Consider the following 15,380-nt stretch of genomic DNA (forward strand, 5'->3'; position numbering starts at 1 on the left):
TGGGAAAAGCACTTCTTTACAGCCTCATATTCTACAGTAATACTCCAGTCTGTAAATAATGTCTTGGGGGTGCTGTAAAAGTTCACATAGGGTGTATACAGGAACCTTTGGGCCAGTGTGGATTTAGGTTGGCAAAAGCGCTGCTTCATATTTAAAAGGTGGCAAAATGCATGCACTGCACCACTTTGTAAACCTTTGCGCCACATTATGCCTGTGACAGGCATAATATTTGCAAAGGGGGCTTTCCGCCGTTTGGAGGCCCAGAAAAATGGTGCAGTGGAATCTATGAGATTCCACAGCACCTTTTCAATGAGCCAACTTTCACTTTGCAGTATAAGCGTCAACATTTTTTGTGCTAATCCCGCAGAGCTCCAAACTAGCATCAAAATTTAAGTAGCTAGTTCCCTAACGTGTGCCATGGTGTGCCATATCATAAATAAATTGTACACATGATGGCGTTAGGGGCGCAAGAAAAGTGGAGCACCGTGACATGATGCACCACTTTTAATCTGGCCCTTGGAGTGCCTTCTTGATGGGACAGATTTCACAACTTTGTTATCCAAATAATATAATTATCACAACCATAGTGTGAAAGTGAAAACCTGTAAAGGTTGGAGAGGAGATGTACTATTCACAGAACAACAGCCATGTGCAAAGAAAAACGTGATTGGTGTGTGGAATGTCAGCATTGCGGATTACATTACCCGTGTTCGCTGAAATGGATACTACTGAGAACCTTTTTACTTTCTACCTACATACTGCAGCTTCCTTACATGGAGGGAAAATGGTCTGTAACCACTGCTTCTGATCCAACACTGCAAAGACCTGTGGCTGCACCAGGTATTGGGTGCCACTGCACAGTGACTGTGTCTGGAGAATTTGAAGAAGATCACACAGAAAGGCATTGCACTTGCTGGTGGATTAGGAGGTGATGAATTTCTCCAGCAGCACATGTTATCCTCTGCTTTACTGATGCACCTGAAGAGACAGCTCATATCCATCAATCAATCAATTAATCAAAAAATTGTGTAGAGCGTGCTACTCACCCGTGAGGGTCTCAAGGCGCTTGGGGGGGGTAATCAGGGGCGGGGGGCATGGAGGGTCACTGATCGAACAACCATGTCTTGAGGTTCTTTCTTAAGAGCAGGAGGTCTTTGGTTATGGGAAGGTTGGTGGGGAGGGAGTTACAGGTTTTGGGGGCGAGGTAGGAGAAGGACCTGCCTCCTGTGGTGGTGTGTTGGATGCGGGGGACTGTGGCTAGGGCATCCCCAAGAGACATTCTTAAAGTGATTACTGCCACCAGGAGGCTCACTTAGATGATCCACAACAGCTTGGAAAGTAGAGGATATGCCCTTGAGGCAGAGATATGCTAAGCAGAAATTGAGTTTAGGCTTTTTTTGTTCATTTTGTATTCTGACTCCCCGAGCATTAGTTAAGGGTGTATTCAGTTAAGGGACAATTGGTTGTTTTGCCAGAGGGTTATTTGCTGGGATTAGAGATGTATTTGTTGGGTGTATGTTGCATTAGGGATTTTTGTTGGTGTCAGGGTGTGGGTGTGTATGTGTATGTGTGATAGCAGTAATTTTTCAGTTATTGGAGGGGTAGTTTGAGGATTGAGGAATATTTTATGGATGTATGCTGAGATTATGTAGGGAGGATAACATTATAGGTTAGGTTTTTAAATCATTCACCTTCTTTTCTAAATTAGCAAGAGCTATTTAGCAGTTAACTTTCTTAATCAAAACTAGTCGTAGGAATAGGATAGTAAGTTAGTGATGGGTGAAATAGTTATCTTTCAAGACAATGGCAGCTGCACAATCAATTTTTGCATGCACTTTTGTATTTTGCTAAGCTCTGCTGGATAGATGTGGCAGTGCATATGGCCCATTTGCCATTGCTGCCCAGGTTTGTAACTGACTCACGTAGATTCCCAAGAAACAGTTATGTGTTGCCTAAGCGGAAACATAAAGGGGCGTATTTAAGAACCCCTAAAGCCACTGAAGCGCCACTTTTAGTGGAGCTCCAATGGCCCTATGACCTGTGCCGTATTTACAAGGTGGCGCTCAGCCATTTTTTGTGGTTTACCACCACCTTGTAATTACGGCCCCTTCACACGCAGCCCTTTGTGTGGAAGGGGCGTGAAATGGGTGTTGCTTTGGGGGTGTCACAGCAACACCCATTGCATTTTGACACTGCCTCTGATCTACCAGATTTCGTAAACCTGAGGTGGCACCAAAATCTAACACCACCCCACGGGTGGCATTAACAAGGTGCAATGTGGAGGAATACTTTTATTCCTCCTCGTTTTTTGCTTTTTCTATGCATGCTGCATTCTGCAGCACGCACAGAAAGTATATGTTCAATATTATTCAATCAAATACGGCGCATCCCTGCATTTTGAAAATGACAGAGCTTGGCGCTGCCAATTTTGGTGCAGCATCACGGTACGTCATTTTCTTTTAAATATGGACCAAGGTAAGAGAAAAATTGTGCCTAAGCCCTCGTTAAGTTGGATATTTTTCCACAATTCCTACCACTTTGCTGTACTCAATTTGCTAAATTTTCTAATTGGTCATCAAACCCTGGAGAAAGGTTGTCCACAGAGCAGGCCAAGCATCTCATTCCACAATTTCTACCCAAGGATCTTGTGAATAAGAACATTTAAACTATAGAAACTAAGTAAATGGTGAGGTCAAAAAAAGGTATAACCTTTTCAGAATTATGTGCTTCTTTTTTTCTTAGTAGTCACAAAAGTAGCAAAGACAGTTGAACATGGGAAGCAAGATAGGAGTGCAGCATTTTCCAGTGCTAATAGCAATACAAATAAATGAAGTTTATAATTAATGAACAGACAAGAGGACTTCAGGAAATGGTCATTGTAATTGCACCAGCCAGTGCTAATGGCTAAGTATATGGTTGATCTGATCATTAAATTAGATGATGCATTCCTTGTCCAGACTAGGATGGCTATTGCCATGAAAGCTGCAGGGAAACACATTCTACTTGTAGTTTATGCATACTAAGAACATTAGACAATTTTGAATATTTTAATGGGAAAAATATTTCCTTTTAATTTTCAGGGTTCACACTGGCAGCAGAATTCAATAAATATCTCATTGCTTTCCGCCCACCCTCCTTGGTCTTATGCTGCGTATATATGTTCACTTTCCATCCAAGTAGTTTACTTCTGTCTTTTCTATTGTCACCTTTAACATTAGATAATGTTGGGTTTCCTACAAGTTGGAGGTGTGCTGAAGGCTTGAAGTCAAAATGGGGAATATGAGCTCTCGTATCACAGGAATACTGACCTAGTTTGCAAAACACTTCAACATTTCACTCTAGAAAGCTTCACTTTCTCCAGACATTCCCCCTATTCAAACTTTAAATTACTGCAACTTATATCAAATTATTATATCTCTTATTATTAGCTTTGACTCAGTGTTGTGATGATGATCCTGTAGAAATATTGACAATGAGGGTCTAAACATTGATTAAATAATATTAACAGAGCTCCTCTGAAAACTTGTTTTAGACTATGGGGGGTCATTATGACCCCCGTGGTCAGTGATAATGTGGCAGTAGTACCGACAACAGGATGGCGGTACATACCACCACATTATGACATTGGCAGGTTGGCTGAAGCCATCCCATCATTATACCACTCCGACCACCATGGCGGTAGGAGCCGCCAGGCCAGAGATAACAATCTCAGCCCGGCGGCTGCTACTGTACCGCCGGCAGCATTTTAACTCTGCCTACTACCATACAGGAAAACCATGGCAGTAGGCCCTACCAGTGACAGGGAAGGAATTCCCTGTCACTGGTAGGAGGCCCACACACCCCCTCAACATTCCCCAGACAACACCCACCACCCCTCCATCCACAATCCCCCCTTCCAATTCCCCCCCCTCCAAACACGTACACTCGCAGTCTCACACCACGCATACACACACTCACTCACTCACACAGGCATACACGCATGCATCCATTCATTCTCGCACACATCCATACCACATTGACACACAGACATGCATTCACATTTTCATTCATACACGCATTCTCACACTTGCACACACACACACGTAAAACCACTACACACATTTGCATTCACGCACACACACAAGACCCCCCCACCCCCATCCCCTGTTGGAAACCCAACTTACCTGCATCCAGGCGTCTTTCAGCAGGGGACGTGAAGGGGCGCTGCTACCGCCAGCAGAGCCGACTAGCGGAACACCGCCAGGCCGTATTATTTGTCATAATACGGCTGGCGGCGGTCTACTGGCATGGCACTGCTGGTGGTAGCAGCGCCACCTTAACACCATCCGCCAGTATGGCCACAGCCAGATTTTCACCCCTCTTGTGGCGGAAATCCGGCTGTGGTCATAATTTGGCAGGCAGATGTTAGTCACGGCAACGGTCTTTTGGCAGCCGTCACCGCGGCGGTAGGCGGCATTTACTGCCAATCTCAAAATGAGGGCCTATGTACTCGTCTATACACATTTGCTGTCTGGTATTACCTTAACCCTAACTACTCTACCTACCTATCTACCTACTGTATCATTCACCACAGCACTGACAGTTATGCTTATTTTACTCACATTGTGTCACCACTGTTACACTGTAATACAAGATCTTACACCCTTATAGAATGCCTCGAGCGGGAACTCCATCTTTGTATGGTGGTGCTACTATTGCACCTTTTATAGGTCACTGAAAAGAGCATGTCTACAGTTGTTCAATGTCCTTCACCCTGCAATCTTTGTTTGTGAAGACACTTTCTTCATGACGCAGCTCCTCTAGTTATTAAGATCCTTCTCTGAAAAGGGGAGAAAAGATAACAGCCCAAATTTGTCACATATTCCAGAAGAGTTGCTAGGGTGACCACCTGGCATGGAGGCAATCTCTGGACAGGACAGAAAAAAAATCCAGGACAAAGAGTCAAATTCCAGGACAAAAATTCAAGGCAAATGGTCAAAATGGTCAATTGTACAGATACTTTTAAGCAGAAGCCACACCCCACTACTTTATTGTTGCTTTTTTTTATTTATTTTTTTACTATTTTCTACATAGCACTATTTATTCTCTATGGTCTTTATGTGATTGCCTCTAGGTATGCCACATTCAAGTGGCACATTATGTCAATTTTCAATAATAAATTAGTGCCCTTGAGCACATTGTCAAGGGCATCCACCCTATCCATATTTGCCCAATCTTAAATGACCTTCTGCTAGTTTAGATAAGTTTACTATCAAGTAAATTAGACACATCAAAGTAAACTGACTTGACTTGGATCACACAATTTAGTCATGCAGGGAACCCAGGATTTGAGCCCAGGCTTTGTGGTGACACATTTTCTCAGTCCCCTTTGCAACCACAAGACAGTGTTTTTGTACAATTCTGAAAGATGAATAGAACACTGTGTTAAATAAATACAGATCACTGGATAATCTGAAACATTAACTAAAAAATACATTACAGGACAGATTTAACAAGGGTTTGCGTTGCCCTTGTGCCACGTAAAACCTACAATGAAATTTACCATGCCATGCAAAGACACCCTGCATGACTTGGTAAATCTGTTCTAACGCAAGGCAGCACAATGTCATTGGCTTGTGTTACACTACATCAGGAAGGCATTACATGGCTGAAGCTTGGATGTTCCAATGCATTCACCCATGTATTCTAAAGTTTACCAGATTTACCAACATTGGTAGGCCTGGGAATGCATTAGAACATGCCTTTCCAGGGGAGACGCAACAAGGAAGAATATCTTTATTTCTATTTATTGTTTCCTCTTTCTGAGTGTGCTGCATTCTGCAGCATAATCAGAAAGAGGAAAATGCATCTAAGGATTGTTTTTGGGCAGGAAGGTGCGCAAAAGCTATCTTGCCTGTAAGACAGGCACCTCTGCTCAACAGTGGCTGCGTTGGTGCAAGGCTGCAGAGAACAGCAATGCAACATGTTTTGCTGCGTTGTGTAAAATAATGTTAAATCTGGGCCTACATAACTATTCAAAACAGCAGTTGAAGAGCATTAAAAAAGTATGAGTACTGCAATGGGACAGGGTTGGTGAACAAGGAGGCAAAATCAAAGGCGTTGCTAAAAAGAACAAAATATTCTCCAACTATTTTGTTGATCTTTTAACCAGCAAGTAACTACATATAAAGTAACACACACCTTAAATAAATAATAAATGAAAATTAAACTAATCAGTGGGAACTGCACTATTTTATGTTATGAAACCTCAATTCATTCATGTGATCAATATAAATGCCTATGTGTGCAACCAGAGGCCCATAGAGTTAAATCCTGTTTGGTGCATCAGGGAAAAGTTGCGTATTTTTAGAGCTGCGAGGTCCCTGAAAGCTCCCTGAATGTGTAAGTCATCATTTTAACTGTGCATTACACACAGTATAATATAGGCTGCCGCAAAATGCATTTTGGTTAAGACTAAAGAGACCTTCTAAAGTATATATTTTTAGTAATATACAGATTATACCCAGTGCAATGTTTTTTATAATTGTTTATTAAAAGCATGCACTCTACAGTTCGGTTTGGAGCACCCTTACACTAACCCTCAAACAGAACATATCTTTGTCACATGAAGCTTAAAGTGATTCCATCAATTAAGGCCTGTACTGGCTCCAGAGCAGCCTTCACAATGACAGATTTAACCAATTGCATGCATTTGCATTTCTTTCTGGGAAGCAGACACCTTGAGAAGAAAGCTTGTTTCTTGTTTATGTGTCCGCTCCCAGGGGAATACAGAAAAGGAGACTCCCTCTCTTCCACTTCAGCAGGGGACTCATTTATTTTGTCCTGTAGCTGCAAGCCTAAAATTATGGATAAATGCTCTCAGTTAAACCTATAATCACAGACAAGGCACATCAAGGTGAAATTAGACAGTCCATGAAAATTACGGATGGATTGTCACCCAAATGGTGGCTCTAATACAGTAGAGTTGTAGGAAATTGGGTTACTTTTAAAACAGCAACCACAATCCTTGACAATTAACCTGTGTTCAGCCCTCTGGTAGGTTGGCACAAAGCACTCAAGCTTAACCTAGAGGCAATGTGTAAAATATTTATGCAGCACTTCAGACAGTAATAAAAAGAGAAAACACCACACGAGAAAAATCCCACACCAATTTAGAAAAATAGATTAAATTTAAAAAATAATTTGGAATCAAAGCAATAAAAATCCAATCAGTAGGATGGAGATATGTGAGTTTCCAGTAAAAATTGTTCCTAGAACCACAAAGTGCCAATTGTGGTTATCCGCTTGCACTGGACCAAGACAGTCACAAGTTCAGGCCAACCACAATGAGGCACTTGCCGGATACAGAAAGCCAATTAGGCCTGCTCATCAAAGTACCTTAAATCCTGGTTTCTGAGCATTGCGTGATCCCACGTCAATGATGCATCGTGCAGTGGTGGTTCTTTGGAGCTGCAGGTGGAAATGTGAAGTCCTGCAACAAGGATGCATCACACAGCAACAGTTCCAATGCTCTGTGGACTGCAATATGAGGTCCTGCATCTAGGATGCATTGTGCAGTGGCAGATCCGATGCAGAGCTGCAAGGAGATGCATCACTCTGCACTGATTCTTCCCAAGAGACCACGGGTAGGCTGGCAGAGTATCTTCATGCCCACATACAAGGGTCAAGGACTGGGTGGCACCCCTTGGAATGCACGACTCACAGCAGACAAAGTCCAGCTGCTGGTTTCAAGGTGGTTGAAGCCTTTTCTGTCCCTGAGTCTCTGATCTGGAGGCCACCCAACTAGCCATTACAGAAAAAGTCTGCATGATTCCATCGAATTACACCAATGGGTGGAAAATATGAGCTGGCTGAAAATCAGTGGGAATGGCACCATGAGTTGTGCAACAACATGTGGTCATTCAAGTTGATTGTTCTGCTACTTCAGTAGAAAATCTACTCGAACCCCAGCCATCTGACCATGACCGCTTGTGAATGCCGGCAACCACCCATGGTAGAAAATTCCACTAGGGGACACTAAGGCCCTCATTACGAGCCTGGCGGTCTGTGACCGCCAGGCTCGCGGTTGGCGGGAGCACCGCCGACAGCCTGGCGGTGCCCCTTAGGGCATTCTGACCGCGGCGCTTTGGCCTTGGGGATTCTGACACCCCCCTACCGCCATCCTGTTCCTGGCGGTTCGCCCGCCAGGAACAGGATGGCGGTAGGGGGTGTCGCGGGGCCCCTGGGGGCCCCTGCAGTGCCCATGCCAATGGCATGGGCACTGCAGGGGCCCCCGTAAGAGGGCCCCGCTTGTATTTCACTGTCTGCATAGCAGACAGTGAAATACGCGACGGGTGCAGTAGCACCCGTCGCACCTTCCCACTCCGCCGGCTCGATTCCGAGCCGGCGTCCTCGTGGGAAGGTTGTTTCCCGCTGGGCTGGCGGGCGGCCTTAAGGCGGCCGCCCGCCTGCCCAGCGGGAAACTCAGAATGCCGGCCGCGGTCTTCAGACCGCGGTGCGGTATTCCTGCGGCGCAACTTTGGCGGGCGGCCTCCGCCGCCCGTCAAAGTTGTAATGAGGGCCTAAATCTTGCTAGCCAGCTCATGTATTCTGGAGCCTCTTGTGAGAAAAATTGCACCAAGTAGAGATTGGTAATATTTGGCTAGAACTCTGCATTACAGAATAACATGGAGTGACCAACATTACACAGACCAAATGGAATATTTCACCCACCCCTACTATTGTCATGCCTTTAAAACAAAAATCCTTCCACTTGCATTATAAGGAAAAAAAAACACTTTTATTTGCACTCTAAATATGTGTCCCAAAAATCATTACACCAATATTTTTCCTCCTTAGCTTTCTCATCCTTGGTCCCTCTTTGCGCTAACACACATCTTCAATAATTTCACAAACATTATGGTGCCTTACCAGTTTGTCTTTAATGACCATGTGTGATGATGTCTAAAGCAGAAAGCATGAAGAGTTACTTGGCAGGATACTATTTTATTCCACCTTATCCACCAGCACAACTCCAACTGCCTCAACCAAATGACAAAGCCAAAACTCTCATTCAGTAAAGCCATTGTAATGTAGAACTACAGCAGGAGGTAAGGGAAGACAGAGTACACAAAGCACCACACATCCCTTTACAAAAAAACACAGTCAAGCTCAAAACCATTAGACCGTAGAACAAATCATAGCAGAAAAACAATAACATAAGTAGCTACATAATAGAAAAAAAAGATTACACCACATATTTGTTTAGCTAGGCATGAGTCTTGCAAACCTTTCTTTCACCTCTTCATGCCAAACAGCCAGGTCTGTGAATTACATCCTGAAAGGGTCTCTCTGAGAGACTAGCAGCACCACTCATATTCCTCAGATCATGTACTTGCTGGTTAGGCCACCACAGGTATTAACCCTAGAGGTCCTACTCACATTCCTAATACATCAATTACACATTTTAGCAGCATTTTTAAGCTTCATTACCTTTCTTTGTCGGTAAACTCCTTGGCTCCCATAGGGGCCTGTATCTTCACATTTTCACATACTTTCATACCCATCTCCTTTACAAACAATCAAAATGCTCTTTTCTTATACATAACTTCCTCTGATCAACCATTCTGCATATGTTCCTTTACAGACACTCTAACGTCCACCCCTTCTTTCAATCAATTCATCAAAAGGTTTACGGAGAGTGCGCAAAAGTAATTGAAATTGCATTTTACATTGATAGAATGTGGGGATAATCTATATGCCACTAAGTGATCTCGCAGTACTTTTTTCTAGACAAGTTTTTTGACTTTGGCTAATTGAATACATTTCTTGGTGATCCTGTAAATTTCTCAACTATACTTCTGGTTTCTGGATGATATAGTAAGTGTTAGACCTGACAGCCATAAGGTGGTCATCTACCAACTCTTTGCCTGCCTCTCTCTATTTTTCTAACCATGTTGTTGCTGGTTTTAGGACTCTTTTCCACTGCTATCCAGTGCTAAAGTACCTATGCTCTCTCCCCTAAACATGATAACATTGGTTCCTGCCCAATTGGCATATTTAATTTACCTGTAATGTCCCTAATAAAGTGCACTACATGTGCACAGGGCCTGTAAATTAAATACTACTATTGGACCTGCAGCACTGGTTGCGCCACCCACATAAGTAGCCCTTTAACCACGTCTCAGGCCTCCCATTGCAAAGCACGTGTGTGCAGTTTCACTACCACGTCGACTTGGCATTTAAACCTACTTGCCAAGCCTTAAACTCCCCTTTTTCAACATATAAGTCACCCCTAAAGTAGGCCCTACATAACACATAGAGCAGGGTACTACGTAAGTAAAAAGCAGGACATGTACCTATGTGCTTTACATGTCCTGAGAGTGAAAAACTTGCATTACTGAGGTCTGCTCCTGTCATAGTCTAGCATTAGAACTGCCTTCATATACATACTTTTAAGTGGTAGATTCTGATCTAGAAGGAGTGGCCCTGTCATGTTTAGCATTGTCAGAATGGTAATAAAAAGTCCTGCTTGATGATGAAGTTGGATTTAATATTACTAATCTAGATATGCCACTTTTATTAAGTAGGCATTTCTCTGCACTTACTCCCATCTGTGCCTTACAGCCTGTCTCCAATCCATGTCTGGTCTGTGCTGGTTGACAGCTCCCCTTGTGCATTCCACCCAGACAACCATAAACACAGGACAGTCAGTCACAACTGCATTCATCTGCATACTGAATGGGTCTCCAAGGGCAGGAAGCATGGAGGGGCTCTATATTACATTTCAAAGGCCAGTGGCCTGCCCTCACACAAAGGACTAATAACCCCAACAGGGATTCCGGCAGACAGGACTGAGCTGAAAGGGGAACTTGTGCACTTCAAAACCACTCTTTGAAGTTCCCCCCACTTCAAAGACATTTTTGGGTATGTAAACGGGGTCCATGAACCCACCAAATCAGACACTTCTGGACCTACAGCTGCACTGTGTCAGTAGGAACTGCCGAAAGGACTCATCTGGACTGCTTTGCTGAGAAGGTCTGCTGCATTGCTTGTTGCCCTGTTGCCCTGCTGGCCTTTGACTCTGCTGGAAGGACTCTGCCTTTCTCCTGAAGTGCTCTCCAAGGGCTTGGATTGAGCTTGTCTCCTGTTTCTGAAGACTCAGGGCCAACAAAGACTTCACCTCCAAGAAAATCCTTGTGCACCAAAAATCAATGCATTGCCTGCAGAAATTGATGCAAAGCCTGCATCAGGCCCCGGGAATTTGCCGCACTGCCAACCGGAACGACAAAGCACAGACTTCCCGACAGAACATTTTATGCATTGCCTACTGGCTCGATGCAGTGCCTGCTCCTTCTACCAGCGCATCAAGAATTTTCAATGCATCGTCCCTAGGCATCAAAATATCCCCTGCATTTCCTCTTTCTCCCTCTTTCAGTTCCTCCACATAATTCAACATGTGTTCCACCTGTTTTGCACTGGCTATCACTTCATCTTTAAGCTATAATTCCTTCCTTATTTTATCTGATTTGCAGTGCACAACAAAGTGGTCCCTTATCCTTTCTTCACAAAGGGCCCATACATAAATGTAAACTTATGAGGAGCCACATTTTTCATCTTCGCTTCCAGTCTTCACTTCTTTATCAGAATAACATCACAAAATATCCAACCTAGATATTTGAGTATTGGCATTGAAAGGTCACAAAAATAAATTATATAGTGTGAGAAATTGGGCTGTTTGTTGACTTGGGTGTGAGCCCTGGTTAAGCAACAGCCACAATTCATTGCAGTGTGATCCACAAAAGTCACTAATATAACCTGTGCTTAGCCCTGGGTAACTTGCCACAAAAAGAAGTCAGGCTAAACTTAAAGGCAAAGTGTTAAGTATTTATGAAGCACACAACCAAAATACCATGAAACATAACACAATAAAAATCTCAAACCAAATTAATAAAATGGAAAAAATTTAATAAATTATTTGACATCAAAACCATAAAAATCCAATTAGTAGAACCGGAGTAGTGAACTGTTAAAGTGTAAAGTGTAAAATAGCACCTGAAAATGACAAACTGCAGCCATTTGGTCATGCTAGACTGGGGCAAAGTCAAAAGTTAAGGTGGACCATGATGGAGTGTGGTTTTCACACATGAAGTGGATTGGGCCTGGTCAGAGCTTACCTTCGGAGTTGGAATATTTTTTGAAGAAAATGTCTCTGATAAGGTAGAAGTACAGCAGGGCAAGGCTGCAGGAGTGTCCAAGGAGTAAGCAGTGTCATCAGGTAGCTGTGGAGCGAAGCCACGGTGAAGGTTTTTTACCTTCAGACTTAGCCGTTGGGATGGATGGTGAAAATTTCCAGCAGGATGAAGCTGAAGGTTTGTCGCCGAAGATAATTCCACGAAGTCGGATACCGCTTTCGCGAGGGATCACTGAAAAGGATTTGCTGCTGCTGAGAAAAACAAAGCGGGAGAAGTTGTCAAGTCAATCTGACTGGTGATGCACCTCAGGCGGATAAGTGAGCAGGTTGGTCCTGGTCTTCTCCTGGTTCTCAGAACACTTTTTAGCTAAATATATCTGTCTTCACCTTTGGAGATTGGCCATCGGGGCACTTTTAGCACCACAACCAAAGGACAAGTAGTAGCTGGAGACCTCTTGGGGGCTCAGGACTCACTCAGGCTGGGTTCAGGTGTGGGTTCAAATGGTGGGAGCCTGTTATGTCTCCGTAGCTCTGAACAGGAGGCCAGCTAAACTAGACCTTGGAGTCACTTCTGAAGTCCTGGGTGCAGGTGAAGAAGCAGGGCTCCACAGCAGGGCTGGCCTCTGAAGGTTCAAGGCAGGCTTTATGTAGCGAAGCAGTCCTTCCAGGGAGGGACAGCAGCAGTCTGGTAGAGTGTACAGCAGGTCACAGTAGCAAACAGTCCTTTGAGAGCCCTTCTGCAGGTCCAGTAGTGAACTGGTGCCCTGCTCCTAGAAGCTGGGAGAAGTTTCCAGAAGGGTTCTTTGAAGTCTCAGGAGTTTCCGGCCTCTCCTGCCCTGGCTCATAGCCGGCTGCACTGACAATACAGGGTTGTTAAGCCTATTGTGTGGTGGCAGAGCCCAGCCTATTTGGGTGTCCGTGGGGCTGTGCTCAGCTCCACCCTCTCCATCTCCCTAGTGGAAAGGCCTTTCAGGCCCTGCTAATCCCACTATTGTGTGACTGTCAGGGGTGAATTCACAAAGTCAGTTACACCCAGTCATGTGACCTATGGCAGGCTGTAGACACAGAGGGCTAAGGGTATGAAAATGCCAACTTTGTAAAAGTGGCATTTTCAAACTAGGAATGATAAATTCGACTTTACCATCAGAGGGCCTATCATTACAGGTTCATAGATACCAAACATGACTTAACATCCACCCCTGGTTTAGGAATTACATAGCACCCCACCCTATGGGCTACCTAGGGCCTAACTTAGGGGTGAGGTATATGAAATAAAAGGGTAGTTAAAGGATTGGAAATGGGTTTTAAATGCCAAGGCAACATGACAGTTGGACACTGCCTTCACGATGCAGTAGCAGCCCTGGCACATGTTTTAAAGTGCTACTTAAGTGGGTGATTTAATAACTGCTGCAGGTACACTTGTAGCATTTAATTTACAGGCCCTGGGTATATGGTATACTACTCTATAAGGGACTTACATGTAAATCTAATATGCCAAATCATGTGTATGCCAATCAAAATATGTTTTAGGGAGAGATAAAAAGCACTTTAGCACAGGTTAGCAGTATTAAAGTGCATGAACTCCTAAAGCCAACAGAGCAAAAATCCAGACAATATGGTGGCTTGCCGGCAAAACGTTTGTGAGAAGACCACCCTAAGGCTGACAGGTCTAACCTATATTTTCTTAAGTCAAACCTACCTTCAATTTGCCAACAAAAACATTACGTATCATCAGTATATACACAGGTGCTCATTTTAGGATAATTAAGGTGATTTCTTAAGTAATTGTTCTTAACACTAAGCACCAAGTTGGTTCAGTATGTTGGTATACAGAAAGTGAGGCAAAATGAATTAGCTTGAGCCAAATGGAGCACATAAGGTTTCAAGTTTATTTCAGTCTGCAGAAAATTTAAAGTAAACATTGCTTTAAACCAAACTTCAAGCCATCCAGTAACACGTGCCTACGTTGTGTTGCAATGGAATAGTCACCAATGTCTGGGCAGCTGCTTTTCATGCAGAATTTAACAAATTATGTTCATATTTTCCTTGTAATGTTCAGCATCTGTGTTTCACTTTCCTGGCACTAGTGATACTTAGCAGCTCACACAGCAAGAGTGCTGTGAATTGTTGGTGAAAACTCAATCAACCAGCTCTGACACAACTGACTCATTCTGGGGTAATCTTGTTATTTTTTTCCACTCAATGCCACTTTGATGATGTCCAAAACAAAAGACACTTTTCCTTGAGGAAAACAAAGGTGGGCTCAATCTTCTAAAACAGGAAACCAGTGCAGTAGTATGTACAATGGTTTTCTGTAATTTTATTTTTAAAAATAACACCTGATCAGATGGTGGATGCAGCTTCTAACATCAGAAGAGATATTAATCAAAATATGAAATTAAGAATTAGGAGCATAACCCAGAAATATTGAAAACAACCATTGAATAGGGTACTTGATGCAATTTATTTACAAGATTAATAATAATCATAGAATTCTGGCTGATTATATGAATCAAGTGCTCAAACAGCGAAAAAGGTGCAAGGTGAATAGAAAATGTTTGTTTTTTTTTGCTATGGGGGAACTGACTCATTGCTGTCTATGAAATGGGAAGTGTATCACTGTCTTCATCAGGGGCAAAACATGACATTTGACAGGCTTGTCACCCACTTTTACTGGCCCCTAATGCACAGGCACTCAGATGCACATTGTAGGTCTTGCCAAACTTGTCAGGCAAGAGGCAAGAGTGTGGGGAAATGCAAGGCTCCCCTTCAACCTTTTCCTGTGGCTAGTACCCCCATTTGAAAGGGTTGGTATTGACATTGTGGGGCCTCTGGATCCCAACACAGCCATGGGCAACTGGTTTATCCTGGTCTTGGTGGAAAATGCCACCCGGTACCAAGAAGCCATTACTCTGAGGTCAAGCACTTCCCCTGTGGTCTGAAGTGCTTTGATGGGGGTTTTTACCCACATGGGGTTCCCCAAAGAAGTAGTATCTGATAGGAGTACCAACTTCATGTCTACTTATATGAAGTCTCTGTGGAAGGAGTGTGGGTTAACTTATAAGTTCACCACTCTTTACCACCCCCTAAGCAATGGTCTGATTGAAAGGTTCAGCCGCACCTTGAAAGGCATGATGATGGGTGCGTCAGAGCCCTTCAGTCATAAGTGGGACGTCCTCTTGCCATGCCTTCTGTTCACCTACAGGGA

This window comes from Pleurodeles waltl, chromosome 9 (genome assembly GCF_031143425.1).
Source record: "Pleurodeles waltl isolate 20211129_DDA chromosome 9, aPleWal1.hap1.20221129, whole genome shotgun sequence".
NCBI classification, from domain to species: domain Eukaryota; kingdom Metazoa; phylum Chordata; class Amphibia; order Caudata; family Salamandridae; genus Pleurodeles; species Pleurodeles waltl.